Source organism: Belonocnema kinseyi, chromosome 9 (assembly GCF_010883055.1).
Source record: "Belonocnema kinseyi isolate 2016_QV_RU_SX_M_011 chromosome 9, B_treatae_v1, whole genome shotgun sequence".
Lineage (NCBI taxonomy): Eukaryota > Metazoa > Arthropoda > Insecta > Hymenoptera > Cynipidae > Belonocnema > Belonocnema kinseyi.
Genome location: NC_046665.1, coordinates 50018983 through 50034951, shown reverse-complemented (window position 1 = coordinate 50034951; position 15969 = coordinate 50018983). Strand labels below are relative to the sequence as shown.

The 15969-nt window shown below is 30.1% G+C and overlaps 1 long non-coding RNA gene across 1 annotated transcript; it reads left to right on the top strand.

Moving 5' to 3' along the window:
• Window positions 1-12382: 12382 nt before the first annotated feature.
• On the top strand, window positions 12383-14276 carry LOC117180339. Its single transcript, XR_004468034.1, has 3 exons — window positions 12383-12494; window positions 12774-12904; window positions 14253-14276. It is a non-coding gene; the product is annotated as an uncharacterized LOC117180339 (long non-coding RNA).
• The last annotated feature ends 1693 nt before the right edge of the window (window positions 14277-15969 follow it).

The following is a 15969-nucleotide window of genomic DNA, read 5'->3' as shown; positions in this document are numbered from 1 at the left end:
ACGGGTACAAAATAAAAAAAAAAACATGAAAAGCAGAAAATATGACACTGTCAAAGATTTTTGTATTATTATTTTAAAAAAGTGTTAGTTTGCCATATTTGAGAATTAAATTTAAAAAATCATATTAAAATGTATTGAAGCATTTGACTCACGCTCTAACCTCAACATGTAGTCACCCAGTTTTACCATATAGACACTACAATGAAATATTTTTTAGGTTCTAAGCGGTACTCATTTTTTAAATAGAAGTGTGTATGCAGCAGGAAAACTGTTTAATTTGATCATTTTTGCATAAAATGAAATTTTGGAATGGCTGCCTCAACTAGTCTAAATATTTAAAAAGTTCTTTTACGCAAAAATGATTAAAGTAAAGAGTTTTTCCATCTAAATTAAAACTTTTATTTAAAAACAGAGAACTGTTTATTATTTAAAAACCAATTGATGCTAGTATTTATTATGTAAAGTGAAGCAATTCAATTTCAAAGTTATAGAGCTTGACTACATTTATTGAAAATTTTGAAAATCTTCTATACATATATTATAACAAATAAAAATAATAAAACTTACCTGTTTATCCAGGCATTCATGTAGGTAAAAGTTTGGTGGAATAATTTTGATTTTTTCCCCCGTTAAACGTGGCGTGATCCGAAAATATCGTTTTTGAGAAAAATATCGATATTAGATATCGATCTATCAGAACAGATATTTCCGGTATTTCGATATCGATATTGCATCACTACTGATAAACACTAGACAATGTCCAGGACATCGAAAAAAATGCCACAAAGGAGATTTCGCTCTTGAATGTGCCTCAAGTTTCCGAAACAAAATAAATTTTTTAAACTTGTTGCTAAAAGGAGACACGGTACGCACAAAATTACATTTTCTTAAAAATTATGATAATTAATACATATACATATTATAACAAAGCGTTTACAACTTATTTTAATTAAACTCACTTGTCAATATCAGTGTTTAACATGTTACCTGACAAAAAGTAACAAATTAGGTTTGAGCTACTTTTAAAATTTTTTAATACTTCTTTATAAATTTCCAGAAGCTTTAGACAATTTTTTTAATTTTAAAGTATTTTTGCACACAAAAATTTTATTTCAGTTTATATAATTTAATTAAAAAAATTACAAGAATAAACTGTAAGCTGTTTTTATGTTAGGCTATTGTTAATACTAAATTTAAAAAAATTTATATAATTTATCTTTTTTTTAAATTAGTTCTTCAAAGAGTTCATTACTCAGACGAAATATTTTTAAAATAAGAATGGATACCCGCTAATGGGTAGACCCCCAAGCCTCAATACATTTTCATGGGACCAAGTTTTGTGTACGAAGTGCCAGTAAATGTCCGTCGAGGTCGCCAGCTGACGTCAATCCACTGATAAACACCGGACGGATCTGTGTTTCATGTGGTTTATTTGAATTTTCCGATATATATTTTTAGGTTATTATTTGTAATAACATAAAAATAATTATTTGTCTAAGATAAAATACTATCCGAGACTCTTGAGTAGCAATTTTATGAAAATTACTCCAGAGGCAAAAAAGTGTACTTGAAAAAGATATTTGACAAACTGTGACAAAGATATTCCGTGACACGTCGAAATTTTATAACCCCTTTAAACGAAGTGCATTTGTACCATGGACATATAGAAATGGACCGGTAACGCTTTGGGGAAAACTGAAATGAGCCCTACAGAGAGAAAAAACATCTGTGACGTAGACCTGCCTTTATCTATTTCAGGACTCTGTCCAGTGAATTGGTGGCCCCGGGTATTGCCTGAATATTCTGTACGGTTAATTTCAAAAAAAGATAAACAATACATTAAAAATTTGAAGTTATAATAAATTGAATTTTAAAGAACATTCATGTAAAATAACCTGTTTCAGATAGATTATTTTAAAAACTTGGTAACCTTCAATTCTTCTTGAAATTGGATTCAAAATGCTACAATAATAATCGTTTTGTGAGTTCAAAAACAATGTAAAAACTGTCAAAAATTTGAAAAATATTTCTATAACATTAAAAATAACCATTTGTATTGCATAGGTAAAAAACTTCATATTTGGAGGTTTTGTTTTTGTTGTAATATTTTTTATTTTACTATATTTAATAACTTTACTTACGTATGAAAACATATCACCATATAAACGTCTTGAAAGCGCACACAAACTACACAGGCTGCCACCATTTTTTATATTTAAAAACAATAAATTATAATTAAATAAATTATAAATAAATCAATTCTGAAAAGTGCAATAAACGTGACATTGGGGCACTCGCGACACAAAAGCACGGTCCTGTGCTGCGCCAAACTTCACCCAACGAAAATATTCTCGACCAATCAGCTTTATCTAGAAAGAGGCATTACCGGTCTATTTCTATATATCGATGATTTTTACGGAATTCAATGACACTTGGTAAAAATTGTAAATTTACAGTAGATTTGTGTCGTTATCATTGACGATACATTAACTTGAGTTGAGGACTACTGTAGTGCCCCCACCGGACATTTACTGGTACTTCGTATCCAAGTCTCTAAGAGACTTGTCCCATGAAAATGCAGTGAGGCTTTTGGGGTCTGCTTATGGGCTCTAATGAAAGAATAACACAGGCCCACAAAAAAAATTGTCTGCACGATACAAGTGACTAGGCTATCCTTATGGATTTTGAGCCGATGAATCCGAATATGCGGCCTGAGAATTAGTCCTACATGTCTTAGTTTACCCTTAGATGCAGTAAATAGGGGAAAACCTTGGGATACTCTGGACGTTATTTTGATAATACCACTATACGCGAAAATAGAGTTAATAGACAGATTTATAGAAACTTATAGAGATTTAATTTGTACACAGTAATTCTCTAGTGTGCCTTCCGTTTCCCCTAGCTTGGGTAATTCTAGGGAAATTGAAGGTCTTTCTAATATTATATAGATTTGTACGGGAGAAAAGAACAAAAATGCCATATCCTTTGCAGTTTTGCGTACTAAATCTAAATATGAACCCCAAAATTTTTCTGGTTTCATACGTTTTCTCTCTAGATGCAAAATGTAGGGAAAAGCCTAGGGAATTTCTAATCACACAGATCCACAAAAATAAATTTGTCTGCACGGGACAAGTGACCGATTTCGCACGCAAAACTGTAAATTATATTAGTTTTTTGTTATTTTTTTCCGTGTAAATCTATAAAATCTGAGAAAGCCATTTAATTTCCCTAGAATTACCCAAGCTAGGGGAAATAGAAGGCACACTAAAGAATTTCTGTATTCAAATTAAGTCTTTACAAGTCGTTGTACTTAAAAATACAATATCGATGTGCCTATTTTGGCGTATACTGGTATTAACAAAATAACTTTCAAGTTATCCCTAGGGTTTTTCTTATTTTCTGCATCTAGGGGGATACTGAGACGTGTAAGATCAACTCTGAAGCCAGATTTGGATTTTGTGGCTCAAAAACCAATTACGGTAGCCTAGCCACTTGTCTCGTGTAGACAAATTTTTTGTATGGCCAGTGTGACCAGAAATCCCTAAAAATCTTCCCTACTTTTTGCATCTAGGGGAAAATTGAGACGTGGAGTAAAAATTCTTAGACCAGATTTGGATTCAGTGACTCAAAATCCATAAGGGTAGTCTATTCACTCGTCTCGTGCAGACAAATTTTTTGTATGCCCTGTATGACAATAAGATCCCTAGGCGTTTCCCTACTTTTTGCAACTAGGGGAAAACTGATACGTACAGGACAAATTCAAAAGCCATTTTCGGATTCAACGGCCTAAAATTCATAAGGGTAGCCTAGTCACTTGTCTCGTGTAGACAACTTTTTTTGTGGGCCTGTGTAATTGAAGGACTGATACTCAAAAATACCTCGCGCGCAAAAATTTTGAAATTCTTTTTTTTGTGCATTTTTGTAATGTTTAATCATATTTCCTTCAAAAGTCGATGGTAAAAATCGAAAACTACTTAGATTTTATTATAAAAATCCTCACAAACGGTAAAAAATCTGACCCAAGGGGTCAGTTGCATTCGAAACGACCTAAGTCTACCCTGTAAGAAAAGAAGAATTCAAAAAAACTCAATATTTTTATAAATCTGTTTAAAGATTAATACATTTTTTTTACCTAACACAACATTATTAATAGAATTTATTATTATTTATTATATTATTAAATATAAAATATTATAATTAAAGTTACTCCACTGTTATGGCAGATAAAAAAATTGAAATTTCCAAACTTATATTTCACAAAAACGAATAGAAAATAAGTACGTGCACATATATTGTGGACAGATTAGAAGGAATTAAAATGATCGGAAATAAAGCATGTAAGCATGGAATTGAAAATAATCTTGACATAAAAATTGAAGTTTCCAAACTTATGTTGCGCGCGGAGGAATAGAATCCATGTAAGTGCACATATTTTGTGGGCGGATTAGAAAGAATTAAACTAATCGAATATACATCATGTAATTATTGAATTAAAAATAACCATAAGAGGTTTGTCTACTGATCAAATTAAGAGGAATTTAAAAAGTGGAAAATATGTTCACCTGCATGGAATACAACACAAGTGTCAATCATTAAGAAAATAGAAAAGAATTGGTTTCGGAGATAAACCTACTCTTTCGTTGGGCACTTCTCCCAATAGAAAATTAGCACATTCAACAAAATTAAATAGTGCTCACCCTTTCGTTTAAATATGAAAATATTAATTTTTTTCTATTATTCTCTTCTTCTCGGTAAGTGTCGTCTTACGAAGAATCGTGTTTTTTTTATTCAGCCAAAGTTTGGATAAAAAGTGTGGAATTGTGACTAAACCTGTCGGAGTAGAGTGATACTACATTCTTACGGTAAAATGATTTTTTTTACCGAAAATATGCGTCAGGAAGCCGATGTTTATAAATGTAGAAGAATTTCTAGTATTTCCATCAAATTTTATGTTTTCTGTAAAATTAACAAAATACTAAATAGTTTTTTAAACTCATATATACTATTAGAATTTTCAACATTTTAAATATTTCCCATAATGTTACTGAGATTTCAATTTATGTCCAGAATTTTAACACATTTTTCTAATTACATGATATATCTATGAATTTCTTAAATCATGGATTTCACTATTTTCATGAATTTTTAAATTTTCTATGAATCTCTGAAGTCCTAACAAATTTTCAAGCTTTACATACATTTCTGCAATTTTTATAAATACATGAAAATAGCGAGAATGTCAGCTTGGCACACGGGATTAGGTTTTTTAATTTACAATGCATAAAATTCGGAGAATAAGCAAAATAGAAGTGCTTTTTCGTCGCCATTAAAAATTTAGAAAATGTGGGTTGGGCACTTTTGAATATCAGTCCTTTAGTTATCACAAAAATATTCCATGTTTTTAGCAAGGAACATTTTATAATAGCAGCTTGTTTCCCAAACCCTTCTTTAGAACAGTACATCACTTAAATGTCAACAAAATGGCATTTTTCACTTATTTAACTACACTGAAGGTTAAACCGAAAAAATGAACGCTACAAAAACATTTTTCTTTTTCATAAGCAACATTTTTTAAAATAGAAATCTGACCTGAAACCTTTCTTTGTACAATAGATTACTCAAATGTGAAGAAAAAGTGTTTTTAAATCAAATATAACTTAAATGAAAAATGTGCATAAGAATAACAAATTTTATCTGAAAAATTGCTTAGGCAAAAGTGTTATGAACCAAGTATTATGAACAAAAATTTTATTTCTGGCTTGAGACAAAAAAGATGCTATTCAAAATTGTTTCTTGCAAAAAATGAAACATTTTTATTAAAATTATTCTTTCATTAAACCCATAGTTTGAGAGACAAAATGAAAAAAGAAAATTTTTTATCTTCAATCGCCTTGAGCGGGATCTAAGATACTTATTTTTTAGAAACTCAAAAACACGAGAAAAATGTTTTCATTCAAAGAAAATTCTCATCGAGTAAGATCTGATGAATTTATGAAACTTCGATCACTTTAATGTCGCATCTAATCTAATTCAACTACTTTTCAAACTATCACCCTATAGGAATTCTCTTGAAACCAAAAAATTACACCGTGTTTTTTTCTTTTGAACCTAAAAAATATTTAGCGAAGCTAGAACTTTAAACGCCTTGTGAGAGTTCCATAAAATATTACATATTAAAAAAATGTGTTTTATTTGAATTCTGCGAATTTAGTGAAAACAAATATTTCGTTTTTAATTACACCCTAACATACATTATTTTTAAATGGCAACTTTTTTCTTTGAAATTCTATAATTTTCGAGAGGACAGTTAATAAGATTTTGTGTGTACACTAGATTGCAAGATTGAAAAATTGCATTAGATTGCAAAAGATTCTATTGATTACAGAAAATTCATTATAGATAATCATTATATAGAAATAAAAGGATAGGAAATCAACAATAGAAAAAATAGAAAGTAACTTAATTTTAGACTATTCATGTAATCTAACATGAACGTACACATAAATAGCGATTCTGCTTGAATCAGCTTCACACAGAAAAAATCTGTGAATTTCCTAGATATTGTTGAAATTTTTCAAAATAAAATTAAAATCCATATGAAAACTTTTAGAATCTATGGAAGTCCATTCCTACCTTTGAAATTATTTTTAAGTCCTATATATTTTTTTAAATCTTTAAAAATCTCTTAAAATCTATTTAAATTTGTGAAATCTTCAAAAATCTTAGAAATAATTATAAGTCCTAGATTAGGCTTACCCTTTTATCCCTAAATTTTCAAAATGCGTAAAAAATCCTTTAAAATAACATTTAATTTATTTAGCGAAGTACAATTTATTTTTAATTTCTTGAATTCTAGAAAAAACGTTAAAATTCCTAGAAATCTTTTTAAATTTTTTGAAATTCATGGATATTTAATAAAGTCTTTTAAATCTCCTGAAAATCTTTAAAATACCTTTAAAAAGCTTGAAATCTGTGGAATCGTTGAAATTCCTTGAAAACCAATGCAATTATATTTCCTAAATTGCTCTAGAAATCCTTTGAAAGTTCTGGAAATACTACTAATTTCTTTCAAATCCCTTGACATCTTTTATATCTCTTTAAATTCAATATATTCCCTTGGAATCTATTGAAATATTCGTAAATCACAAAAATTAATTTTAAAAAGTATAGATCATTTAAAAGGCCTAGATAATTAAGATTAAAATTATTCATTAGTATTTTCTGAAGAACTTGTTTAGATCCTTAGAAATCTTTGAAATCCTTGAATCTTTAATTGTAACAGGGATTTGAACCATTTCGCGAAAATTTTCCGGATTTTTAAGAAAGATTTGAAAAAGGCGTGCAAACTACGTTTCAAAGATTTAACAATAATTCAACAAAGATATTAAAACTTTCACAAAACTTAAAGAACTTTAAGGATTCCAAAACATTCAAAAAGATTTCACAAATGTCTTACAAGATTTCACAAAGATTTAAAAAGATTTTACAAAGATTTCAAATATTTAGAAAAGGTATGTACACTATACTTAAAAGATTTCACACAAATTTTCCAAAGATTTTGAACATTTGACAAAGATTTCAAGAATTTCAAAGATTTGAAAATAACGTGTATAAAGATTTAGCAAGAATAAAACATGTAAACGATTTCAAACTATTTGTAAAAGCTTAAGAGATCTCAAATTTTTTCAGAAGATTTCACAAACACTTTAATTATTTTAATGATTTCAAACCAGTATAAAATATGTCAGCAAAATTACACAAATGTTTCAAAGAATTCATAAGGTTTCCAAAAGATTTTAAGAATTTCAGAGATTTCAAAAAGGATACCATACGCCATATTTCAAAGTTTTGAAAACATTTCAAATGTTTGAAACTATTTCAAAAGGTTTCAAGAAAATTAAGAAGATTTCAAAACATATCACAAAGATTTTGAACATTTCAAAGATTTTAATGATATGGAAGATTTTCAAAAATTTTTAAAGATTCCAAGAGACTTCTCTAAGATTCCACATCAATTTAAAGATTATAAATACTTTAAAAGATCTTCTCAATAAATAAAGAATTCTTTTACGGTGACCTGAAAAAACTCGATTTCTTGACCTGGAAAACTTGGAAAGTACCTTGAACGTTGTTTTTAAGAATTGCTTTTAGTAGATAAAAGAAGAGGTTTGACGGTAATACCCGTGTAGAAATTATGACCGGGTTCCGGTCGGATTCCGGCAGGGTTGCCCTGCTTGTATCCGGAATCTGGTCCGGCTGACCGGTCGGATTCTGGTTGGTTTTATCACGCTGCGCTGGTCGGATCCCGGCCGGGTGTACCCCGTCGACTCCCGAACGGGTTGACCGATCGGATCCCGGATACAAATAGGGTAACCCGGTCGGAATCCGACCGGTTTTTGACTGAGCTCCTCGATCGCATTTTACTGGAGCCTTTATACCACAGCGAACATATTCTACCAACTGGTAGAGATAAGAATCTTTGTCAGCACTTATTTCCACTGTAAAAAGATGTTGGAATTTCAATTTAAGAACTGCATTCATAATAATAAATATATGAACTACAAACATTGATTCAACGTAAGTACTAAAATATAGGTTATGATTCTTTAGTTTCTGCAAGAAATTTCATTGTAAGAAATTAAAGTTAAATTGTATAACCAATTGTGATATCCCAACCTATGAAACCGGTTTAGAAAATTGATTTAACATTAACGTTGAAGAATATTAATAATGCTTACTTATTAACAAAATAATTCACTTACCTTTATAAATAATCCGCTTGCTCCAGAAAATTGGATACAATACAGAGAACCAAAAGTAGAAAATCATGTAATTGAAACTAGTTTAATTTTTCTTTCATAATTGATAAAAAAAACACCTAAAACACAAAAAAATTGGTCTTTCGCCTGTCAGATATTTACAAACGACCCACTTACGGCAGTTGTTTGTTGATATTTCTTAAGATGTTTTTAAGGTTATGATACTTCTATTATGCACCATTTTTGGCCCGACTGGGTCCCGATGGGAACTCGGTCAGATCCCGGCCGGGCAATTAACAGAATAGTATCCCGATTTGACCCGGTCAGATTTTGTCCAGAAACCTTCTTCTGGTCGGGTCAAACCGGGCTATTTCTACACGGGTTCAGCTATTTTTTATGTAAATATTGGTGGTACGGCAGCCTGAAGCTAATCCCTATTTGAAACTAGCTGACACGATATTTCGACTACGGGCCATCGGAAATAAAAAAAGTTGTGAAATTAATGAAATATAAAAATTAGCTATAGTGTGTACTAGGATAATTCACATGTGATAACATACAACAGAATGGCGGAATTTTGACTTCAAACCTCTTATTTTATTTACTAAAAGTTTGATATTAATAAATTAATTTTACTACGAGAAAAAAATGTTTGAAAACAGTCATTGAAGATGGAAGACTGTCCCCTTAATACGTTAATTAAGTCGTGCAGGCCTCCACCTCCCATACTTTTCTTCCCCGAATTCCCCTATATTCCATTACTACCCTTTCTCACTTTGTTCTCGCTCCGCATTCTCCAATTTTCCACTACTTTCCACTCTCCTCAGCTTCCTCAACAAACACTCACATTCCCCTTCCTGAATTTGCCCGCTCTCACTTTCCCTTCTTTATTAATCCTATTTCTATTTTCCCCTTCTATAATTTCCTATCACTTTCCCCACATTTACTCCCCTCAATTTCTTTACTTCCCTTCCACTTATTCATTTTTTTCATTTTATTTCTCATTTTCCTTCATTTCGCGTCCTCTCCCTAGGAAAAAAGTACGAAGAACGGATCAACGGACGGACACACGACCTAAACTATAATAAATAAAATAATAACTATAATAAACGATTGATGAAATTTATACAATTTAAAATCGTTTCATTTATAAAAAAAGGTAGTTTTTTATGTAGTATAAAGGAAAGAACGAACGGAATAAGAAGACCTTGAATTTTCATGTAAATACTATTTAAAGAATGCAAAGTCTACATATCGTTGAACGATCGACTTCATGTCGAAATTTCACAATTCGTTTTCGAACTCTGAGTTAATGCTGGTAGCGAGCCAATCGTGGCACAACCCCTGTGCCTGACGACGAAAAGGAAAGAAACTTTTAGGAAAGAAACTTTCATCCAAGTATCGCGAGTAAGTTACTCGAACGCACCGTTCCACTCATACTTTACCGAAAATAGCTGGTAAAAGCCCTCCACTACTTTTTATTACGACCAAACTCTTGGATTATCTTCAGAGAACTTTGGTTCCCGCTTTTCAATGGGTTTTATTCTCGACAGACAAGGAAAAATATTTTTCTTTCCCAAGTATACAGAATCACTCCTTAAACAATTGCAATGCAAACTCATTTATTACACTTGATGTTACATTTATAATCCAGTTATTCATAATTAATTATACTTAATGTCAGTATTTTTAGTCTACTTGTCTTATATCAATATTTTTTTAATATTAATTTTTAGTCATAAATTGTGAAAAAAATTTTGTCTAGCTTTGCTGAAATTCGAACCCAGCTCTTCAGATTGCCGGCCTGGGGCTCGTACTAAGGTACGCCTGTATTCAGATTTCACAATCACCCACAAGCGAATTCCATCGTAATTCTTTGGCTTGTTGGATTTTTAACTTGTCGAACCATTTTCACGGTTACACTCGATGTTACATTTGTTGAGCAGATGTGTACAATTAATTATATTTGATGTTATTTTTTTCAGTCTCCAAGTCTTATATGATCATTTTTTCAAAATATTGATTTTTAATAGTAAATTGTGAAAAAATGTCTCCCTAGCTCCGCGGATATTCGAACACAGATCTTTAAATTACCAGTCTGGTGGTCTTACACACTAAGCTTGGAAGAAACTTATTTATTTTGAAATAACTTGTACCATTATTTTATTTGGAATAAAAAACCCTAATAATTATGAAATGACACGGCAAATATGCAAATTTGAGAAATTAAATTTAGAATAAAGTGAAACTAAAAATCTACTTTAACGCCCAACATTCAAGTTCAACTATGGGATTCTTTGGAATTAAAAAACCAAGAATCCAACTACTCAATTTGTAGAACATACTTTCAAATCTAAAGCCTCCATTTAAATTTAAGAACAAATAAGAAAAAGGAAAGAAAAAGGATGCAACCTCAAAATCAGCTTCTTTCGTCTTTTTATTTGTTTTTTTTATCAACAAAAAAAAACAATAATAACAATCTGCTTTGGTCAAAAACTCAACTGTTTTGTTGAAAATTCATTTTTCTAAATCCAAAATTAGTCCTTACGTATGCAAACTTCATCTTCTTTCTTTAAAAAGTAATCCTTTTTAGTTAAAAATTCATATTTTTTTATTAAAAGTTTCCTTTTTTCTTGAAAATCGCCCTTTTCGGGCTTAAAATTCACATGATTTCTGATAAATTTGTCTTGTTAGCTTAAAAACTTACCTCTTTTGTTTGAAAACTCTTTTATGTAGGCTGAAGATACAACTATTTAGTTGAAAATTAACTTTTTTTTGTAAAAAATTCACTTTTTTGGCTTTAAAAGTCAATTGACTTCTGAAACAATCCACTCTCTAGCTCATCTCTTCTGAATTTTTTTTTAATTCAACTATTTTTTGAAAAGGCAATATGTTTCGATTTGAATTATCAAAAATTGCAACAATTTTGGCGCCTTCATAAGTTTTATTCTAAAAAAATGTATTTCCTTACTATTCCAATCTTTTCGTGAAAAATCACCCTATTTCTCTCGTTTTGAGAACATTTTGGGTTTTTATGTCTAGAAATGTTACCAAATAAGAATTCTGATTTGTAAATAATAATGGTCAGAGAAAAATGAAAAATTTTCAGGGAAAATTGAGAAAAAAGTCAGGAAATTTTGAAAGTGAAGTTTGTCAGCTACCCTCCTAGAAAGCACACTGCAGCAACAGCAACATTTTAGACGAACATCACTTTTACAATCTTATAAAATTTGCAAGTAATTTTGTAAACAACGTTTTTTCCAAATTTATTGAAAGGATTTGTAAGAAAAGTTATTTTTGAATTAATTTTGAATGAAATTCTAAAAATATTCTTTGTTTTAAACTTCTTAAAAATATATTCCGTCGTTTTTGAATTTTTTTTTAAATATGCAAGAACAAAAGTATAAAGTGAACTGAATTCTTTCAGATTTTTATTTTATTTTGTATATAATAAAATAGGGCATTTTCAAATTATTGAGTTACTGTGTATTGGGTTTTTGCTTTTTAAATCTGGTTTCTGTTATAGAAAATAATTTTAAAAGCATTTCATGATTTATGTTTTTAAGTTTCTCATTTTTTTACTTTTAGAGACAAAGATTTAAATTGCAAGAACACGGTAACTAAATAAATGGAAAGTCAGACAAAAATGAGGCCAAACCTTTTATTGTCCCACAGACGAGTATAGATCAATTTCTTCTTGACCATCTTCACCAAAATGTATCTCACATTGCCCAGGTAAGTAATAATTAAAATAAAAAATTACGAGTTTATTAAAAATGCAACATTCACATTAAAACGGTATAAACTTAACTATCAACCAATAATCAAAAATATATAAAACTTTTCAAACGTAACGAAACTTTTTTTCCTTGAAGTATTTTTCACTGATATCCATTTTGATAAGCGTCAAAGTTCTCGAAACGTTTCCGTAGTTCCACGTCCAACGTATTTTAAGTAGCCTTAGCGCAAGAAAATCGAACGACTTAAATCCACTAATGTCATTCGCATCCACAGGTGGACGCCGAAAGCGAGAAAATTCTCACGAAAAAAAGACATTCTCGAAGCAAGTATAAAACTGGCCGAAGCATACGCAGCACTTTTTTGCGGAGGAGTTTTGGCAACTTTTAACCCATAATTTGCAGAAAGTATACATTATTTCTTTGTTCTTCGTCTTTGTTGATAATATGACCCCTTTGGGATCACATTACCTCCATTCCTTTATATCTTTATTTCATCCTTTTTCTTCTCCTTTGTTCCCACCCATGTTGTACATTATTTCTTTCTCCACAATCCCCCATTCTTCTTCCTTAACTCCTATAGCTTTTTCTACCTTATTCATCCATTTTGTTCTCAGTCCCTGCTCCCATAAAATTTTCGTAACATTCTTTTTCCAACCTTCCCTGCCCTCATTTCTTCTATTACAACGATCCCATACATGCTCTAATGTCTCCTCTGCCCATTCACATACTCTGAATTTTTTCTTCCCATCCTTCTCCCAATGGTTTTATTCTTCTCTTTTTATCAGCTTATATTATCTACTGCATCTTTATTCCCTCATCGTCTCTCGTTTATCTATTCCCTATTTTTCTTTATCTGTTCTTTCTTCTTCCCATCGCATTGAACCTACGACCCTCTTTCCTCTTTTTTCAACCTCTTTGGAACAGGTTATGACTAACTCTTTTTCCTTCCCCTCTCTTAGATTTTCTTCAAATTTGCACACCCTTTATTCCAATCTTGTTCCTAACTTATCCCTATGAGCCTCCTCTCCAACCTTATAACTCGGACTTCTCCAATCTAACTCGACCATCTGATCATTTTTTTCTGCAACCTCTCTATTTCCGTACTTTTTGCATATCCATTTATCTACCCCATTTTTCCTCACCCTTGTTTACAATATTTATCCTTTCCCTTAATTCTTCTATTCCATTTGCTATACAGTTACCTTCTCCTACTTCTTTTTCTTTCTTATTTCCTTTGGCTGTTGTCGTTTCATTCATCATCACCATCCCTAACGTCATTACTTTAGGGAGATGATCCGAGTCCACGTGCTCTCCTATCTCTAGCCTCTATATGTTCTTCCTTACCTCATCTTCAACAATACCTTGGTCTATTATTCTGAGTGTAATCTTCTTCATCTTCCTTTTTATATCCACTGAAGATAAACCATCCCAAATTCTCCAGTCTATTCAATAATTTTGTTTGCTCTCCATTCACTAATTTGTCTTTGGAAATCCTCCTGGTCCCATCCCTGTCTCCTCTCCATTCTTTTCCTCCTCTTTCTCCTCTTCCTCCACAGAAGTCTCCTTCTATTATTAATTCTACCCCTCCTTTTCCTTCAACTACCACCCTTAAATCCTCTATTTTTCTCTCCATGTCCCCATTTATATATGACCCTGCTATCTCTCACCTCTCCTCTCCCATGCTTATGTAAAAATAAACACTGACCTTTGATTTTACTAATTAAATTAATTTGACTTTTTATGGTTTTTTTAGGTATCGTCGATAAACTACGTCACCACTTTACAGCCGGGAGAGGGGGGTCTCACAAACCTGCAATTGGAAAGGGGAAGGGGGTGTCACCACTGAAAGTAACGTTACACGTATATTAGCGTGTTAGAATTTAGAGAATTTTTGTTTAAAGTACATATAACGTTTTTAATACGTTTCCATATGAAGAATGTTTTTGGTAGAAAATTAATCCTCTTGTTTAAAACTTTGTCTTTTTAGTTGAAAATTGGACTTTTTAATTGAATATTCTTGAATCATAATAAAAATTCGTCTTATTTGGTAATAAATTAATCTTTTGGTTTAAAAGTTCATCTTCTTTATTTGAAAAAAGTTGAAATTCAACTATTTGTTTGAGAATTCTTAAATATTGTCAGAAATTCGTTTCTTTGGTAGAATGTTAATTTTTTTTGTTTAAAAATTTATCTTTTTCTATCAAAAATTAACAGCTAGGTTTTAAATTTGAACAACTTTCCTAAAAACAAAAAAATACATTTCTTCCTTTCTTAAAAATTAAACTTTTTGGTTGAGATTTCTTGATTTTTTTTAATTTGTCTTATTTGGTAGTAAATTAATTTTTGCGTTTAAAAGTTCATCTTTTTTATTTGAAAAAAGTTGAAATTCAATTTTTAGGTTGAGAATTCTTAAATTTTGTCAAAAACTAGTTTTTTTGTAGAAAGTTAATCTTTTTTATAGTAAATTAATCTTTTGGTTTAAAAATTCTTCTTTTTTAGTGGAAAATTCAACTTTTTGATTTCGAATTCTTGAAGTTAGTTAAAAATTCATTTTTTCGGTAGAAAATCAATCTTTCTGTTAAAAAAATCGTCTTTTTGGTTAAAAATTAACAACTAGGTTTGAAAGTTCAACAACATTTTTAAAAATTAAAAAAACATTTTATTCTTTCTTAAAAATTCACCCTTTTGGTTGAGAATAATTGAATTTGAATTAAAATTCGTTTTTTGTAGTAAATTAATCTTTTTGATTAAAAATTCATCTTTTTTGAAACTTCAATTTTTTTGTCCAGAACTCTTAAATTTGTCTTGGTTGGTAATTGAAAATTTTAATTGAAAATTCATCTCTTTAGTTGGAAATTGAACTTTTTTGTTGAAAATTCGTTTTTTTTTTTTTTTTGGTTGAAAAGTTACTGTTGTAATTTAAAATTTATCTTTTCTATTTTTTTGTGAAAATGGTTCTTTTTCAAGGCAAAATTAAGCATTTTGTTAAAATTCAAATATTCTGTTAAAAATTCGTTTTTGTTGTTGAAAATTATTCTGGTTTAGTTGAAAATTCAAGTTTTTGTTTAAGTGTTCTTGTATTTTGTCGAAATTTTTTTTGTTGGTATAAAATTTACAAAACCTTATATTTTTGATTTGGCAATTGAACTGTTCTGTTTAGAAAATTCGTCATTTTGCTTTGAGAGTTCAATAATTTAGATTTAAAAAATCAACTATTTGATAGAAAATTCTGTTTTTTTATAACTTAAAATTATTATTTTTGATTAAAATGTTAACTATTCCATTTTTGGTTGAAAATATACATTTTTTAGTATATGAATTCAATAACAACGAAATTATTTAATTGTTGATTTCTTACTGAAGTTTAAAATTCACCAAATGATCACATAGACAATATAAGCATATAATTAATCTTCTTGGCTAATCAAATACACCATTTTTTAAGAAAATTCAATTGTCTTAATAATCAT